Source organism: Chrysochloris asiatica, unplaced genomic scaffold (genome assembly GCF_000296735.1).
Source record: "Chrysochloris asiatica unplaced genomic scaffold, ChrAsi1.0 scaffold00023, whole genome shotgun sequence".
NCBI classification, from domain to species: domain Eukaryota; kingdom Metazoa; phylum Chordata; class Mammalia; order Afrosoricida; family Chrysochloridae; genus Chrysochloris; species Chrysochloris asiatica.
Genome location: NW_006408541.1, coordinates 12,520,615 through 12,539,250, shown reverse-complemented (window position 1 = coordinate 12,539,250; position 18,636 = coordinate 12,520,615).

Genomic DNA, 18,636 nt, shown 5'->3' with positions numbered 1-18,636 from the left:
TTAACCCACAGTGCCACACCAGTAGTTTGGGTCAATTCCACCTGCCTGCCAGGGTGGCTGAATGAACCAAGGCATTTAATGGACTCGGGCAGGATTTGAATCCATTTCTTAGAAGGTTGACCTTGGGCAAGTTGCCTCATCTAAGCCTCGGTATCCTCATCTGTAAAATGTTTATAATAATAGTAGCTGCTTCCCAGAGATTTGGTGACAATGAAGTGAGATTAGGTATATTACACTTATTAAGTGCTCAATAACTGGTTGCTACTTGTTAATTGTAAGGAGTTCTGGTAGCATAGTGGTTATGAATCAGGCTGCTAATTTCAGGGTCAGCAGTTCGAAACCACCAGCCGTTCCACTGGAGAAAGATGAAGCTTTCTGCTCCCATAAAGATTTACAGCCTCAGAAACCCTGTGCGGGGTCACTGTGAGTCAGAACTGACTCCACAGCACACAACCACACCACACTTGTTATTGTTACTGAGTTCTCTGTTCTTCCCCCGGAGGGTGGGCAGTGGGAGAACCCCTTCCCTTGCCTCCTATCATTCAAGGTCATTGGAACTATTTAGGGTCCAATCATGCACGACTTTGCTGCTTCCTAGATGGCTGACCTCTTAGCCTCAGTTTTCGTCTGTAAAATGGGCTACGTTGGCAGGGCCTAACTGGCAGGTCGCGTCCCACCTGGCACATGGCCTTGTCAGGGTGGGGGAAGAGCTCTGAGTCTGTCAGGTGGGCTCTGTGAGGGGGCAATGTTGTTGCAGCATTGCTTCAGCTGATGTGATATGTGGGGAGCCTCCCAGAGGCTGGGGGCTCAGGATGAGCACCTGCAGAAGGGGAGGAAGGGGGATTCTGGCTCTGCGGACCCTCCAAGGGCAGGTTCAGACTGCAGAGACACCGGAACCCCTCACTGCAGTGTGGGGACACCCCAGTTCCAGCGAGAGGGAGGCTGGTTTCCTGGGCTCTGGTGTCCAGGACCTAGTGCCCTTGTGCTGTGTGGGCCTGCGTGCCTGGTGCCCCTTCTCTGTGCCTCAGTTTCCTTCAATGGGAGAATAACAGGGAGGCCTGACTCCCTCATCTGCTGCATTTCCAGGTCCCCATGGGCCCCCCGCCCAGGCCCCCTGTCTGCCCTGGAGGCTGAGGCCAGGGCTCAGGTCCAGGGCTATGCACCTTGACAACCCGCCCACGCTGGGCACAAAGGCCCATTGTTCAGGCCCACGTTGGCGGGGAAGCAGGCGGGGAGCAGCCACCTTTCACCCAACCCACTTGTGGTTGGCGGGGACTGAGAGGCAATTCACAGAGGCCCCCACCCCCTGCCTGGGCATGAGGCCAGGCCGCCTCCTGGGCAGACAGCCTCACTAAGCAAGGCTGGCTCCTACTTTGAGATGGGACTCAGTTTCCCCAGCGGAGAGAAGTGAAACAGAGGCGCTCTGGTGGGAGGGTAGAGCTTGCTGGCACTGTGGTTTTCCTTGGCACTGTGAAACTCTCCACCATGCCCAAGGAGGCAGTGGGTGCAGGGGTTTGAGCCAGACAGGCCCAGGTTTGAATCCTTGCTGGATAATCTTGGGTGAGTCAGTTCATTGCTATGAACCTCAGTTTCCCCATCTGTAAAATAGGACTTAGAATCTCTCAGGGTAAAATGAGAGAAAGGGCACTTTCGGGTGACAATCATTATTCATCCACTCATTCATTCATTCATTTAAAAATATGTACCGTCCACTCTGTCAGGAGCAGCTATAGAGTTTTTAGGGCCCAGTGTATGATGAACATTGCCCCAAACCCCCCAGAATTTCAAGATGGTAACAGCACAGAATGAAATCACAGCATCGTGCGATAGTACAGGCTGCATATTTGTGCAGCTAGCCTCGATGATTTTCCGGGGACGCGGTTAATGAAATAGGAAAACCATCGCTCCTCTTGAGCTGATCGCCTGGTAGGGGCACCCTGACGGCCTTGGAGCTGCCAGGTGGAGCTGACCCTAAGTCCTGGAGGCTTGTTCCTCATGCAAGATGAGCTGGGGCACCCACGTTTCCCTTCCCAAATTGGTCATAGGTGGCCCCCACTGGGTCAGTCAGCTGCAACATGCACAGACTGTGTGCCAGGGGCTGGTCCAGATACTTTAAGGGGTTAACTTAGAGCAGCTTCACAACTGATGATGGAGACAGAGTAGTAGGACTATCCCTTGTACAGATGGGGAGACTGAGGCTTGAAGTCAGGCAGCTGGTGAATGGTGGAGGTGGGATTTGAACCTGGGCTATCTGGCATCAGTCAAGCAGCTGTGACGAGGTGGTGCATGACTGCAAAGGAAGCTCTCTGGGGTTCAAGGCTGGGAAGGGCGCGGGTGCGCTGGTGGCCCGCCAGCTGCCACCTGGGCTGGCCCTGATGTGTGGCCCTGAGTCACAGCCCTGTGTCCCAGGAGGCTGGCTGTGCCCCGGGCAACCATGTGGTTTGAGTCACAGCAAAGCACACCCTGCCACCCTGCCCACCTCCCGCCTGGGCCTGGGGACAGGCGGGCCCTCTGAATGGGCCCGTAGACAGGGATGTCATCTTTGCCTGCTGTTGTGAGGCCCTGCATATGGTCTCACTGAGCCAATTTACTCTGAGATGCATTATTTAGCTGGTGAGCTACTGAGCTCCCCATCACTGGGATCATCCAAGGCAGGATGGCCTATCAGAGGTGTTGAGGAGAGTTTCTGTGTCAGGTGGGGCCAGCTGCTGGAGTATGTGACTTCTAAAGTCCTACACTTGATTCTTGTGTAGAAATCTCCCCAGCTGCTCCTTGGAAGCCCTATACAGGGTCACTATGAGTTGGAACCGACTCGATGGCACTTAACAACAACAACATAGTGAGCAAGGACTGCTGGTGTGACGGTGTAGGATCAGTGCTGGACTTCAGACCACAAGGTTGGCAGTTCAAACCCACCAGCCCCTCCTTGGAAACCCTATCCAGGGTTGCTATGAGTCAGAATCTACTTGACTGCACTTACCAACAAAAACAATAGTGAGCAAATGACAAGAAATCCAAAAGTACAACAAGAAGTGGAGTGAAAAGCAAGCCTTCTTCCTCCTGGGTTCCTTGGCCTCCCATTTTCCCTCCCCAGAGATTGTTGTTGTTGTCAGGTGCCATCGAGTCGGAACCGACTCATAACGACCCCATGCACAGCAGAATGAAACAATGTCCAATCCTGGGCCAAACTCACTACACTTGAGTCCATCAGTGATGCCACCTGGCCAATCCATCTCGTTAGGGGTCTTCCTCTTTTTCTCTGACCCTCCACCTGACCCAGCATGACATTCTTCTCCAGTGACTGTTTCCTCCGGACAATGTGTCCAAAGTATGAGAGATGAAGCTTAGCCATCCTGGCCTCTAAGGAGCACTCTGGCTGCACTTCTTCCAAAACAGATCTATTGGTTCTTTTGGCAGTCCATGACACTTTCAGTATTCTCCTCCAACACCACAACTCAAAGGCATTAATTCTTCTACCATCTTCCTTATTCACTGTCCAGCTTTCGCATCCATATGAGGCTATTGAAAACACCGTGGCCTGGGTCAGGCGCACCTTAGTCCTCAAGCTGACATCTCTGCTCTTCAGTACTTTAAAAAGTTCCTGTGCAGCAGATTTGCCCGATGCAATACGTCGTCTGATCTCTTGACTGCTGCTTCCGTGAGTGTTGGTAGTTGATCCAAGAAAAATGAAGTCCTTGACAAAATGAAGTCCTTCTCCATTGATAAGAATGTTGTTTATTGGTCCAGTGGTGAGGATATTTGTTTTCTTGACATTGAGATGTAATCCATACCAAAGGCTGTGCTCTTTGACCTTCATAAGTAAATGTTTCAGGCTTCACTAATAGAGTCTCCTTCCCCCCAAGCTAATTTATGTAAATGCAGACAAATATACATATTGTCCTTCTTTTTCTCCCTCCCTTCCTTCTATACAATAGTGCCAAGGTATTTATGCCTGTTCTGACCTTTTCTTTTCATTTGACAACTCATCTTGGACACTGTTCTAGATCAGCCCCCACAGAGCAGCCCAATTCTTACATTATTACCTGAGAGTCTTTTTATCCCCCCTCTATTCTTTCTAATAATCTATAATTTACTTGATTAAAGGACTTCTTACTCTGAATTCTATAAACTGTTTTTCACTCTGGTCTGAGAACATTTTCAAAAGTTTGGCTAGAAATTATAAGCTCTTCCCACGTCTGTGGGGGAATGTTTTTTTTTTTAAATTTTTTTTTGGGAGAGGGGGAGATGTCTGTTTTTGACTGAGAATCCTAGGGGCACAGTGGTTAAGTGTTCGGCTGCTAACAGAGAGGTTGGTGGTTCAGTCCCGTCAGCAACTCTGTGGGTGAAAGCTGTGGCAGTCAGCTTCTGTAAAGATTTTCAGCCTTGGAAACCTATGGGGCAGTTCTAAATTGTCCTATAGGGTAGTTGTGGGTCAGAATCAACTTGCTAGCAAGGAGTTTTTGGTTGAAATTATGAGAGAGCGAGAGAGCAAGAGAGAGGACCAAGTGCCTTTCACCCACAGAACTCCATGTCAGGCATTGGTGAGACACTGTGAGTCTCATTGGTTCAGGCCCTGCACATCAGCTCATCTACCTGCAGCATGGCCAGGCTGTGGGAGGAGGACTCTCGTGCTGTGCCAGGGAGGCCAGAGGAGAGGATTTTATTCTTCTCCATATACATGTGTGTGCCTGTGTGTGCCTGTGTGTGAGGGGTCAGGGATGCTCCCCAGAGAAGGCATTATTTGGGAAGGTTCTTAAGAGATGCATACGCGTTCATAGGAGAAGTGTAGAAATGGCCTGGCAGGAACAGCCTGAAGAACAAAACTAGCTGGTGGATGCAGAAACAATGATCAGTGTGTCCTTCCTGAATTTAAAAGGAACTCTGGTTCAGTAGTGGGTAGGTTACACATTGGGCTGTTAACTGCAAGGTCAATAGGTTGAGTCCACCAGATGCTTCTTGAGAGAAAGATGAGGCTTTCTGCTCCTGTCAAGATTTGTAGCCCAGAAACTCTATATAGGGTTGCTATGAGTTGGAACTGACTCAAAAGCACACAACCAACACCACCACCATTGCACACAAATGCACACAACCACCACCACCACTGAATTTAAAGAGGGAGCCTTGGTAGCATAGTAGGTATGCATTGATTGTTAACCACAAGGTTGACAGTTTGGACCCACCAACTCTTCCACAGAGGAATGATGAGACTGCCCCCATAAAGATTTACAACCTCGGAAAGCCTAGGGAACAGTGTGATTCTGTTTTATAGGATTTCTGTGAATCGGATAGACTTCATGGCAATGGTTATTTATATGTTGTTGTTTATTGCATTTAAATTATATATGTCACTATTGCATCTGACTACTGCTGATGTCAGATGCATCTTGGCTGAAAGCAGAGAGATGTTTACCTGTGTTTTATGGACTATGCAAAGACTGTGTCGATCATAACAAATTATGGATAACATTGCGAAGAATGGGAATTCCAAAACACTTACTCGTGCTCATGCGGAACCTGTGCATAGACCAAGAGGAAGTTGCAGCTGTTCAAACAGAACAAGGGGATTCTGAATGGTTTAAAATTAGCAAAGTTGTGTGTCAGATTTGTATCCTTTCACCACGCTTATTCAATCCATAAACTGAGCAAATAATCTGAGAAGCTGGACTCTATGAAGAAGAATGAGACATCAGAACTGGAGGAAAACTCAGTAACAAAATGCTGAAAGCAAAGAGGACTTGAAACACTTAGTAATGAAGATCAAAGATACAGTCTTCAGTATGGGTGACCCCTCAACATAAAGAAGACAGACATCATCACAATTGGGCTAATAAGCAACATCTGATAAACAATATTAAAATTTTCAAGGAATTTAATTTTATTGGATCCATAATCAACATCTATTGAAACAGCGTTCAGGAAATCGAATGACCATATTGCATTGGACAAATCTTCTGCAAAAGAGCTCTTTAAAATGTTAAAAAGTAAAGATGTCACTTTGAGGACTAAGATGCAACTGACCCAAGCCTTCCTATTTTCAATAATCTCCTATGCATTTGTAAGCTAGACAATGACTAGGGAAGATGGAAGATGAATTGATGCAGTTGAGTTTGGCATTGGAGCAAAATATCAAAAGTACCATGGACTGCCAGAAGAACAAACGAATCTGTGTTTGAAGCAAGTACAACCAAATGTGCCTTCAAAGTAAGGATGACAAGATGGTCTCACATGCTTTGGACATGTAATCAAGAGGGACCACTCCCTGGAGAAGGAGGTCATGTTTCCTAGAGTAGAGGGTCAGCAAAAAAAGAGGAAGGTCCTCAAGGAGGACTGCAAGGCCAGCAGTTCAAACTCACCAGCTGCTCCTTGGAAACCCTATAGAGGGTCGCTATGAGTCGGAACCGACTTGACAGCAGTTAACAACAACAACAAATCTTTATAGGAGCAGAATGCCTCATCTTTCCCTGAGGAACAGCTAGTGGGCTTGAACTGCCCATCTGATGGTTAGCAGTCCAGAACTCCTATGGGCAGCTTTACTTTGTCCTGTTGGGTTGCTATGCATTGGAATGGCCTTGAGGGCAATGGCATTTATATGGAAACAGAGCAACTTGCTCAGGGCCACAAAGATTTAGTATTGGAGCTTTGATTTGCCATTCTGATGTTCCATGAGGGTGGATGAGGGGGCTGGCAGGTGGGATCCTGAATGCTCAGTCTTGACCTTCTGCCATCTGGCCATCTTGAGAGGTTTCTAATAGCTCCCCACACCCAAGGACTTGTTGGCCTGAGCCACGCTATGTGTCTCTGGCTACAGTGGGCGTCTCAGGTAACACAGAACTTTCTAGGGCTGATAGGATTTTTGTGCTCCCTGACTGCCAGGGAGAAGACATCACGGTACTTACAGAATGAGCGCTAATTAGGAGAAAGCACCTTGGCCTGTCCTCACTAGGGGACTGACCTCCTGGTCTTGGCTCCTGAGGTCTTGGGGGCTCTGTCTCCAGTGTAGCCCTTCTGGGTTCTTAGGAGGGGAGGGTGTGTGCAGAACCATTCCAGAGGACCACCCGTCTGCCAGTGTGACTCCTCTGTTGGACATTGGACTTGAACCCTTTTTTCTTTCTTTCTTAATTGTAAATCTATTTTAAAAATATTTGTAAATCATATATAACAGAGCTTTGCCTTTTTAACCATGTTAAATACAACATTGTACACCGTGTTGTATAACTAGTAATATCCCATTTGAGACTTATAAAATCTGAACTGACCCTGGAAGGTGGGAGTTCATCACCTCATTTGCAGATGAGAAAATGGAAGTTCAGAGAGGTGAAGTGACTTTACCTAAGGCCACACAGTGAGTAAAGGCAGAGACAGGACAGGACCCTGAGTTTGACTCATAACCACTCTACACTCTTGATTCCGTCTGCCCTTTGTTGTTAAGTATCGTTGAATTGTTTCCAACTTCTAGCAACCCTGTGTAAGGTATCTGAGGATTTCCAAGGAGCAGCTGGTGGGTTTGAACTGCCAACTTTGCAGTTAGCAGTCCAGTGCTTATTCTACAGGGCCACATCAGGACTCTCTCTTCCATTGCCCTGAGGAGCTTGAATGCGGCACCCCGAAGCTTGGGACCTGAAGGGGTAACAGTAGGTGGCCAGCGCCCCTGCACCCAGCAGGACATGGGCCTCGTGCTCCCTCCTGGATTCTCTCCGAAGGGAAAGAGAGACTAATAGTCGGTTCAAATGTCAGGCCTGCTCTGCAGCTTGTAGGGAGACTGGTTGAACAGGTCTGGGGGAGGGATGGAGGGAGGAAATTATTAATAATTGCAGTACAACCAGCCCCACTGCCAGCCCCGAGATGTGTTTGTGTGTGACTTTGGGGGGTGTGGGGCTGGGGGTACTAGTCCTGGGGTGGAGTGGGGGCATATGGTAAGCCTCCCCTGAGCTGAGTCATCTCCTAGCCTCCCTGCCTCCTATAATGCATTGAAGGGAGAGTCCGTCAACACTAAAATACCTACTGTGTGTCTACAATGTCATTTTACTATGTTCTGGGTGAATCCTTACAACCAATTAAGTTGGCATTATCGTCTCCAGCTGACAGCTGAGGAAATTGAGGCACAGGGGCATTAAGCCTCCATTTGAACCTGGGAGGTCGGCTTGAAGCTTGGCTGCTTGTAATCACTGGCATCTCTGTGGGGGTGAGGGATTCCCCACCTCCTGGGGAAGGCCTGGGTCCCTTCCCCCAACACCAGCACAGTCCCCAAGGGTGGAATTTGGTCTGAAGCTTTTCTGTGCCTCAGTTTCTTCATCTGTAGAATTGAAACCAGAGTTTCTCCTCCAGGGCCAGGGCAGTGATGAAGGGAGGAGGGGAGAAAGAAAAGAGTAGCTCTGATACCCACCTCCTTCTTCCTTCTAAAGCCGGCCCCCAGGACTGTCCACTGGCATCTTTCTGTCTCCAGAACCCTCTACAAGTTCTCTGACACTCGGGGCCCAAACCCAAAGCTGGTGTCCTAGTTGTTGTTGTTGTTACGTGCCGTCAAGTCGGTTCTGACCTATAGCGACCCTGTGTAGAGTTTCCAAGGAGCAGCTGGTGAGCTTGAACCACCTACCTTGTCCTGGTTAGGCGCTAAAAAATTCACTCTTTTAAGTCATCAGTTTACACTGTCACAGTGGAATCGAAGTAGACGTCTGGGAGTTGGATAGTGGGAATTCTGAGAGCTAGCTGCCACCCATAGCAGAGGCACGCCTGGATTGCGTGCCACTGAGGCCCAGTCCTGGCTGCGTCTGTGGGGTACCTCCAGGGCATCCCCCTCTTTGGCCTGCCCCCCGATGGGCCGATAAGACCTGGCCTTGGGAGGAGGAGGAGGCGTTCATAATTACAGGCCTTGGTGGTGGCGGGCAGGCAGGCGAGTCATGAGGTGGGGGTGACTCAGAGGATTGCTCCATGGGCAGGGCGGGGGTGGGGGCCACCCGTCTGCCCCTCACCCGGCTGGCCTGAGGAGAGCCAGGGCACCCCGAGGGGACCCTGCAGGGCAGTTTGGGTGCCACCTGGCCAGGGTCTCACCCCTGCACCTGTGACCCTGGCTGCTGTTCCACTTGGCATCCACAGTGCTTGGCAATGCATCCAGAGCTGGCCGGCTGGATTTTCCCCTTGCTCAGTCCCGGGCACCAGCTTCTGGGAAGTGGGAATCAGGCTCAGAGGAATCAGATGAAATCACAACCCTCAGATGTTGGATGTTGGATCGTGAGTGAGCAGGTTCCAGCCCCAGAGGAGGACCTGAACATCTCAGAGGACTCCAGAGAGGCCCACAGACATGTTTTCACTCTGTGATTCAGCAGATGATCCGAGACTAACAACTTCCAGCTTGATGGATGCATGGATGAATAAATCTGCACAATTCTAGATTATAGGATCAGCAAATTGGTTACAAGACTTAGATTCTTATATTCATCCTTTGCTTTTGCTGTTAAGTACTGTCAAGTTGGTTCTGACTCATAACAACCTTGTGTAGGGTTTCCGAGGAGCGGCTGGTGAGCTTGAACCACTGACCTTGTGGTTCAAACTGACCTTGCAGTCAGCGCATTAGCTCACACTGCCATACCAGGACATATAGCAGAGATTTAAAAACAAAACAAAACAGCAGCGGCTGAAGCATTTAGGGGTAAATTGTCTTGGTGTCACCAATTTCCTCTTACTTCATTCAGAAAAACCAAAAAGACAAGAAAATCAAAGACAAGTGTAAGTATCCAGCTTTATCTGGTGAGCCAGGAAGCGCAGGGGCCAAAAATTAACAACTGGGGAATTGAGAAGTTCATTCTTTTGATTGTTTGATGGGTTTGAAACTTGTCAAAATAAAAAGTTGGGGGCAAAGTCAAATAGAACCTGAAATAAAAGTATCCACCACAGCAATGTAGATTGTAGAACTCCGTGATACTACGGTTTTCTGTTTCTATGGAGTCCTGGTGTGGTGCTATAGGGTAAGCTCTGGACCACAAGTTCAGTTCAACCTCAAGGTCAGCGGTTCAAGCCCACCAGCAGTGCCTTGGAAACTCTAGACAGGGTCACTTAGTCGGAACCGACTTGATGGCACTTAGTAACACCAACTACATCTATAATTCTCTTGTGTGGTGTTGTAGGGTCAGCACTGGACTGAACAAAGTCAACGGTTCAAACTCACCAGTTGCTCCTTGGAAACCCTATATAGGGTCACTATGAGTTGGAACTGACTCAACGGCACTTAACAACCACAACATAATTCTCTTAATTCACTCATTGAATTTTAAATTTACACATTTATGCAGAAAATTACCGTGGGCTAGGTACTGTTCTAAGAACTTTATTTACAATATGAAATAAAAAAATTTTTGTCAGTTAATAATTGTTTTATTTAACTGTGACCTGAAGGATACCTGGGGGCTTCTATTGCTCTGTACCGATGATTGACGTCATTATTCCTGTTTAGATTAGTAACGCACTCCAAGGTATGGAAGACGGTGAAGATGGAGTAAGACGGACAATGTTACACATGTCCTGTTAGACATAAAGGAACCCTGTTGCACAAAGGTTAAAGCACTCAGCCGCTAATCAGAAGGTTGGCTGTTCGAACCTACCAGGCGCTTCATAGGACAAAGATGGGACAGCCGGCTTCTGTAAAGACTTACAGTCTGAGGTCGCTACGAGCTAGAATCAACTTGGTTAAAATGGGTGAGTTTTGTTTTTTGTTGTTGTTACATATAAGCCGACTCAATGACAACTAACAAAACATTTATATTAAGTGACACTAGCTTTTCTTATTGATGAAATAAATACATAACACTTTTTTTGACATTTCAACATTTTCCACATGTATCCTTAGATGGCACCTAAACTCACTTACGTCTTACAACAATCATGGGAAGCAGGTACTTTTATTGTGTGTATTTTACAGATAAGGAAACTGAGGCATGGAGAGGTGATGTAACTGACTCATATTTTTCTCAGTGTGTTGGTTTTTAAGCCTCTACTGTGTGCCGGCTACTGTGCTAGGCTCTGGGGACAGAACAGTGAACAGGTCAGACATTGTCCCTGCTTTGGAGAACTCATTGAAGAAGACAAATAGTGAACAAGGACCTTGTCATAAATTCTAGGAGGAAAAGAAGCCTGATGCTTTGTTGACTTCTATCCTGGATGCAGATACTCGGCCATGTGATGGGGACATTTCATCTTACACAAGGGGTGTGTATGTGCCTGTGGGAAGGGCCTGACTCTCCATTCTGGGTCTCTTTCACTGGGGAACCTAGTGGGGTGGAAGGGGCCCAAACACCAGAGACTCTCTTTGATTGAGTGAGCAGGTGGGGGCCCCTCTGATATTTGAGTTGCCACCTTGAACTAGCCATGAGAAGGGCTGGGGAAAGAACATTTCGGATTCATAGCCTCGGACGTGGAGTGAAGCAGACCTTGAAGCAAAGAAATTGGGCATTAGATTGACTGCCTGAGCCTCTGGTTGTACAGACAGAGAAACATGAGAGAAGCCACAGGTAGACTTGAGGGACATTCCTGCCCCCTACCCAGGCTGTAAGGAGCTCTGGTAGCATAGTGGTTACAAATCGGGCTGCCAACCTCAAGGTCAGCAGTTCGAAACTACCAGTGGTTCTGAGGGAGAAGGATGAGGCGTTCTGCTCCCATAAAGAGCCTTGGAAACCCTGTGCAGGGTCACTATGAGTCAGAACCAACTCCTTGGTACTTAACAACAAAAACCCAGGCTGTGCCCTCTGCTCAGAGCACCCTTCCTCTGCTTCTTACTCTGCCAAGCTCCCATTCTCTGCTCCAGGCCTGGCTGGAGGTGGAGGTGGAGTGGGGGGCTTCCCCAGCCCACAGGGATCCTCCATGATCCCCTGCAGGTTGGGACCCTGCATTTAGTCAGCAGCGTACCCAGGTGCTAGCCCTGGGAGACAGTGTCCCCAGGAGACAGATGCCCAGAGAGGTTCAGAGACTTGCCCAAAGGGACACAAGCAAATGGTGAAGAAAGAATCTGTGTGCAGGCCTTTACAGGCTGTGTTTGGGTTGCTGGTTTATCTGTTCAATTTCATGCCTACCATGGGGACCCATCGAGTTGCAGATCATCTAGCCTTGAGTGAAAGCTTGTGAAATAATTTTACCTTTAACTTTGCTCTGGCAGGGACCTGATAGAGGGCCTGGGCCAGGGTGCAGTTAGCTTGATCACATAGGGAAGGTGGGGGACCTCTTAGATGGAATCTTGTACTTGCTCCCCTTTCAGTCTGCTTCCTTCCTGGCCCAAGCTGGCATGGTGCTCACCTCCCCCACTCCCCAGGGGAGATGCTCTGTCCAGGGTGGGGTTGGCAGACACCAATCTCTGGGGCCACTGAGCTGATGGGGAAACGGTGTCTGGGTTGAATCAGTCCTGACACAGTGGAGTTGGGGTACAGGACCCAGGAGTCATATGTGCTCATGAGCACAGGCATAGGCACACGTGTACCTGCTGTGTACCTGAGGCCCACATGAGCCAATGCAGGCACAGCCCACAGGCCTGCACAGTGTTGGGAAGGCTGCTGGCCCCGCATGCACTTGTCTGACCACAGCAAATGCAAATCCGCATGCCTGCACACTCGAGGGAGCCCCTGGTTCAAAGTAAGGCCTTGCCACTTCTCAGGGCTGCCAATTTCGAGGCCTCAGTGCCCGGATTTGGGAAATGGGGGCCTGGCGCGAGCTCCTCCCCCTTTTCCTGGGGGCTGGAGGCCTGCCCTAAAAGGTGGAGGAGGGGGTTTAGCTTCCTGGGATTTTCCACATTCCGGTGACTATTGGGACCCCACTTGGAGCAAATGACCTTTGTCACACACTGCTGGGCTAGTCCAAGGTCTTTGCTTCCCCAGCCAGTTTCTGACACTGGCTGGCCTAAGGCCAGGTTGCCCGCACTCCTGGCTCCAGTCCTGGCCCCAGAGGCTCCACTAGACCATAAGGACAGAGAGTTGCCCAGGTGGCTGGACCTTCGACAAGGGGTACATTAGTAGGAGAATGGGCTTGGCTCCCACCCCTGCGCTATCTCCCTGGGAAACCTAGTGAGTAGGAGGCCAGACACCAGAGTCCCCAAGCTGTGTTCAAGACCAGCTCCACCCTTTAAGACTCTGAGGCCTAGACACTTTGGTCTCCTCATCTGTAAGATGGAGATCATAAGTTCACCTGCTCCTGGTGTGAAACAAACAGCATAGTGACTGGCACACAGTAAGCTCTCAATTAATGGCAGCAGTTCTAGCTGTAGACAAGGGCCGCTGCTGAAAATTTCGAACACTCTAGTTGCATGCATTCACTCACTCAATCATTTAATCAGCATTTATTGAGGCTTGATGTGCGCCAGGTCTTGTGCAGGATGTTGGGATCGTACGACAAAACAAACAAAGTCCCTGCCTTCCTGCAGCTAGTAGTCTAGTGGGGGAAGCAAGAACAAAAGTAAACAAGCACCCAAGTGGGTAAACAGCACCATCGTGGACTATGGTAAGGCTGAGATGGAGGTACAGTAGGGAAGTAGGGTGAATAGTTGACCAGGGTGGCGGGTGAGAGGTGTTGAAGGTGGTGGCAACAGTAAAGGCAAATGACTTGTGGTAGGAACAACTTAAGTATGCACCAAGAACAGTTGTTGTTGTTAAGTGCCATCACGTCGGTTCCGATTCATAGCGACCCTATTTAGGGTTTCTGAGGAGTGGCTGGTGAGTTTGAACTGCTGACCTTGTGGTTCAAACCGACCTTGCAGTCTAGTGTTTTATCCTACAGCACCACACCAGCACACCACCAAGAACAGTAAGGCGGTTATTTGGCTGGAGCAGAGGGAGAAGGAGAGGGTCTGAGAGGGAGGGAAGAGGTGGATTCTGCAGGGCCTTGAAGGCAGGCACCAGACATTTCATTCTCAGGGTGGTTGTTATACACAAAGAACAAAGTTATGAGTGACTACAACATACAAAGTGCAAACTCATCATGATTCACTTTCAGCTCAGCACATAGGCACTTGGGATCAGGGTCCTTAAAGAAAAGTACCTGGGGCTGTCTCCTCCAGTCGCTCTTTTTTGTATACAGAAACGCAAAAGGCATTGCCGTCTGATAGATGGGAATCAATCCAGTGTGTCAGATGTTAATGCGTGTTTATTTGCCGTGAATGTGATTTTGTTCATTGTGAATATGGCCACAGTCGCTGGACTGTGCTTGTTGGGAGAGGGAAGGGGATGTGATTGCAACAACACAGTGCCTCCTGAGGAAGACTGGGAAGATCAGCTGGTCCTACACCCTAGCTCTCAGATGAGGAACCTGAGGGCCAGACGTGGGGGAAGTGAGTGGTCAAAGGTGACACTGTGAGTCAGAGGCAGTTGCAGGAGCTGAGTCCAGGTCCCCTGACTTGCAGCCCAGACTTTCTGAGAAATGGGTGTCTAGCTGTGCATTTCCTCTTTGCTCTTTCCTCCCAGACAGTGTCAGGAGCTCTCAGGACCAGGAAGGAGACCTGCGGTAGAGATCTAGAGATTTGGGGTCCACGCCCTGGTAGTGTAGTGGCTAACAAGCTGGGCTGCTAACCCCAAGGTCAACAGTTGGAATCTACCAGTCACTCCTGGGGAAAAAGATGAGACTTTCTGCTGCCATGAAGATTTACAGACTTGGAAACCCTATACAGGTTTTAGCGTAGTGGTTACGAGTTGAGCTGCCAACCTCAAGGTCAGCAGTTCGAAACTACCAGTGGTTCCATGGGAGAAAGCTGAGGCGTTTTGCTCCCGTAAAGATTTACAGCCTCGGAAACCCTGTGCAGGGTCACTATGAGTCGGAACCGACTCCACGGTACTTAACAACAACAACAACATGAGTTGGAACCAATTGGATGGCATACAACCACCACTACCTCCTTTCAAAAAAGATTTCCACTTTCTGGGGCATTTTCCACCATTATTTCGGAAAGTATTATTTTTGGAGTATTGGTGTGGTGCTATACGATACACATTGGACTGCTAACTCCAAGGTTGGTGGCTGTAACCCACCAGCTATTCCTTGGAAACTCTATATATGGTTGCTGTGAGTCAGAATGAACTTCGTGGCACTTAACAACAACAACCCATTAGTTATGAGTCCTGGTGTGGTGCTGTAGGATAAGCCCTGGACTTTGCTAGCCAAGATCGGTGGTTCTAACTCACCAGCCACTCCATGGAAGCCCTATATAGGGTCACAATGGACTCCATGACACTTAACAACAACCTTTACTGTATTGCAGGGTTTCCCATCAATGGCGTTATTGACATTTGAACCAGAGAGTTCTTTGTTGGAAGGGCATCCTAGAAATAGAGTTGCCTCTGGAAGCCACAGGATTGGGAAAAGGAGAGGGAATAAGGGGTCCTGGTGTGCCAATGCAGGGTAAGCACTTGGCCTCAAGGTCGATTTGAGCCACAAGGTTCTCAGTTCAAACTCACCAGCTGCTCCTCAGAAACACTATACAGGGTCACTATGAGTCAGAACCGACTCCATGGCAGTTAATAACAACAACAAAGAGGGAAAAAAGACACTTAACCCAGATTTGATAATGGTTCCTGAGGGGCTAATCTCACATGGCAATTGCTAGAGATTGAGGGAAACAGCAAGCTTCTTCTAGAGAATGAACTGACCAAACAACTATTCTGATAGGAGAATTTCCCCCAGAAAAGTGTCACAAAGAACCTCTTCTCCACCAACCTAGACATGCCAATAATATTGTGATCCAGAAACCTGAGGGTGGGGCTTATAGAATAGCTGGCTGAATGACTAAGGTGTTGATGTCAAAGACATGTCAGGCAGGCTTGAAAAAGTTCTTTCATAGAATAAGAGTGTGGGAAATGTATGCTAGTAAAAAAAAAAAAAAATCCATTTTGTAAAGTAGACTTTATTTTCTAGAAGTCTTAGCTTTACAGAAATATTGACTAGGTCATACAGATAATTCCTGTATATCTCCTCAGTTCCCCTTATTATTAGCATATGTGGGCTAATGGGTCAGACTGCAAAGTCATTTGAACTGCAAGGTTGGCAGTTCAAGCTCATCAGCTGCTCCTTGGAAACTCGATACAGGTTGCTATGGGCCAGAATTGACGTGATGGCACTTCACAATAACATTAGTATGGAGGAGTCCTGGTGTGGCCTGTAGGGTAAGCATTGGACCTTAAGGTCAATTTGAATCACAAGGTCTGCAGTTCAAACTCAACAGCCACTTCTTGGAAATCCTATACAGGGTTGCTATGAGTCAGAACTGACTTCACTTAACACTTAACAACATTAGTACTGTGTGTTTGTTATAAGTAGTGAACCGATATTGATATATTATTATTAACTGAAGCCCATAGTTTACTCAGAGTTGTGGTGTGGCTCTATAGGATAGGTACTCAACCGCAATGTCGGTTTGAACTGCAAGGTTGATGGTTCAAACTCACCAGTGGTTCCTTGGAAACCCTATACAGAGTCACTATGAGTTGGAACTGACTTCACGGCATTTAACAACAACATAGTTTATTCAGATTTCCTTAGTTTCCACCCCCCCCAGATTGTATTTATTTATTTATATATATTTTTAAGTTTTTATTGTGAATTATGTGTTAGTTTACATGGAAGAACATGATCCATTATTCTTACATTCATCCTATCGTATTTTGTTTCATTGCAATGATTACAATCCCCTTCATGCATCATCAAACATCCAAAGGGTATACCCCACACACTTGCCCCCCGACCACCAGCACACAGCCCCTCTCTGTCCTTGAATCCATTTATTTTTGTTGTTGTTGAGAATATTCACAGCAAAACACACCAACTCAACAGTTTCTACACGTACAATTTAGTGACGTTGATGACATTCTCATCCTCTTTTTCCAAATTGTTTCTCCCATTAGCATAAACTCACTGCTCTCTAAAATTCCTCTCTAATCTTTTGAGTTGGTGAAAAGTTGTCAATCTGATCCCATGTATAGATGTTGTTGTTGTTAAGTGCCATTGAGTTGGTTCCGACTCATATAGACACTGGATATGGTTTCTGAGGCTGTAGATCTTTACAAGAGCAGAAAGCTTCATCTTTCTCCCTTGGAATGGCTGATAGTTTTGAACTGCTGAACTTGAGGTTAGCATCCTGATTCGTAACCGCTACACTACCAGAGCTCCTGAATATATAGATAATTCTTTTTTAAAAAAGAGCATGATACTCAATGCAGTCCTTTAAAGCTAGTCAAGTGAAATTGTCATTTAGTTTTAAGACTTTAGGGACTATTTTTGATTTAAAGTTTAAAGATTATCTGAGGGCAATAGTTTCAGGGTTCACCCAGTTTTCATGGCTCCAGAAAGTCTAGAGTCCATGAGAATCTGAAATTCTGTTCTACATTTCCCCCTTTTGATCAGGATTCTGCTGTGGAATCTTTGATGAAAAAGTTCAGTCATGGTAGCTGGGCATCATTCAGTTCTTTTTTTTTTTTTTTTAAGTTAAGTCCGTCAAATTGGTTCCAACCCATAGCCACTCTGTACAGGGTTTCTGAGGAGCAGCTGGTGACCTTGAACCGCTAACTTTGTGGTTCAAACCAACTTTGCAGTCTAGTGCATTAACCACATCAGGACTTCTTTTTAACGTAGACTGTCTACCCTAATTCTTTGGAATCCTTCTGCATGGGAGATTTGCCTCTTCTCCTTGAATCAATAAATTAGTTAATCATTTATTTATATTAGTATGGACTCAAGGATATTTACTTTGGACTTTAGGTTATAATCTAATACTATTCTATTGCTCAAATTGTTCCAGTTTTGCCCATTGGGAACACATCCAGTTGGTTCCTGTGCCTCTATAACAAACCCCATAGTTTATTTTTATTTATTTTAGTTTTTTTTTAAAAAATTATTTTTATTTAGCACTTCCTCACTTTCTGGCGCCACAGACTGCTCTAGGTTCATTTTATTTCCCGCTCTACTCCTAGAAGCAGTCACTTCCCCAAGAAAACCTGCTTCTTCTTATTGGAGAATAATATTAGAAAGCAAAACCTGAATGCTAGATGTATTCATTGCTATTGGGGTGCCGGTGCTAGAAGCTTCTCTGAGCTGTCAGAACAAGGAAGTATATATGTGTATACTCACCCATGTATATACACAGATCTATAATTATTTCTATATGTAACTATCTATATTTTGACTCCTGGTGTGTTGTTGTAGGATCAACACTGGAATGCAAAACAAAAAGTCGGCAGTTCAAACCCAGTAGCTCCTCCTCAGAAACCCTATACTGGGTTGCTGTGGTTGCAACTGACTGGACAGCACTTAACAATAACAACAATAATCAATCATGTATAGACAGAGATCCATAATTATTTCTACATGTGGCCATCTCTATGCAGCTATATTTAGCACACTGGCACGGTGGCAGCAGCAATGAATGGGCTGCAGTATAGCAATGATTGTGACCTTTGCGTAGCACCGAGCAGTGTTTCATTCTGTTGTGCACAGAATTGCTAAGAGTCTCTATGAGATGGCACCTAACAACAACATTTTTAATTAAACATGAGTTCTTACTGATATCACACTTATTGTTGTTGTTAGGTACCATCAAGTTGGTACTGACTCATAGTGACCCTATGCACAGCACAATGAAACACTGCCCAATCCTGGACCAACCTCACAATTGTTGCCACG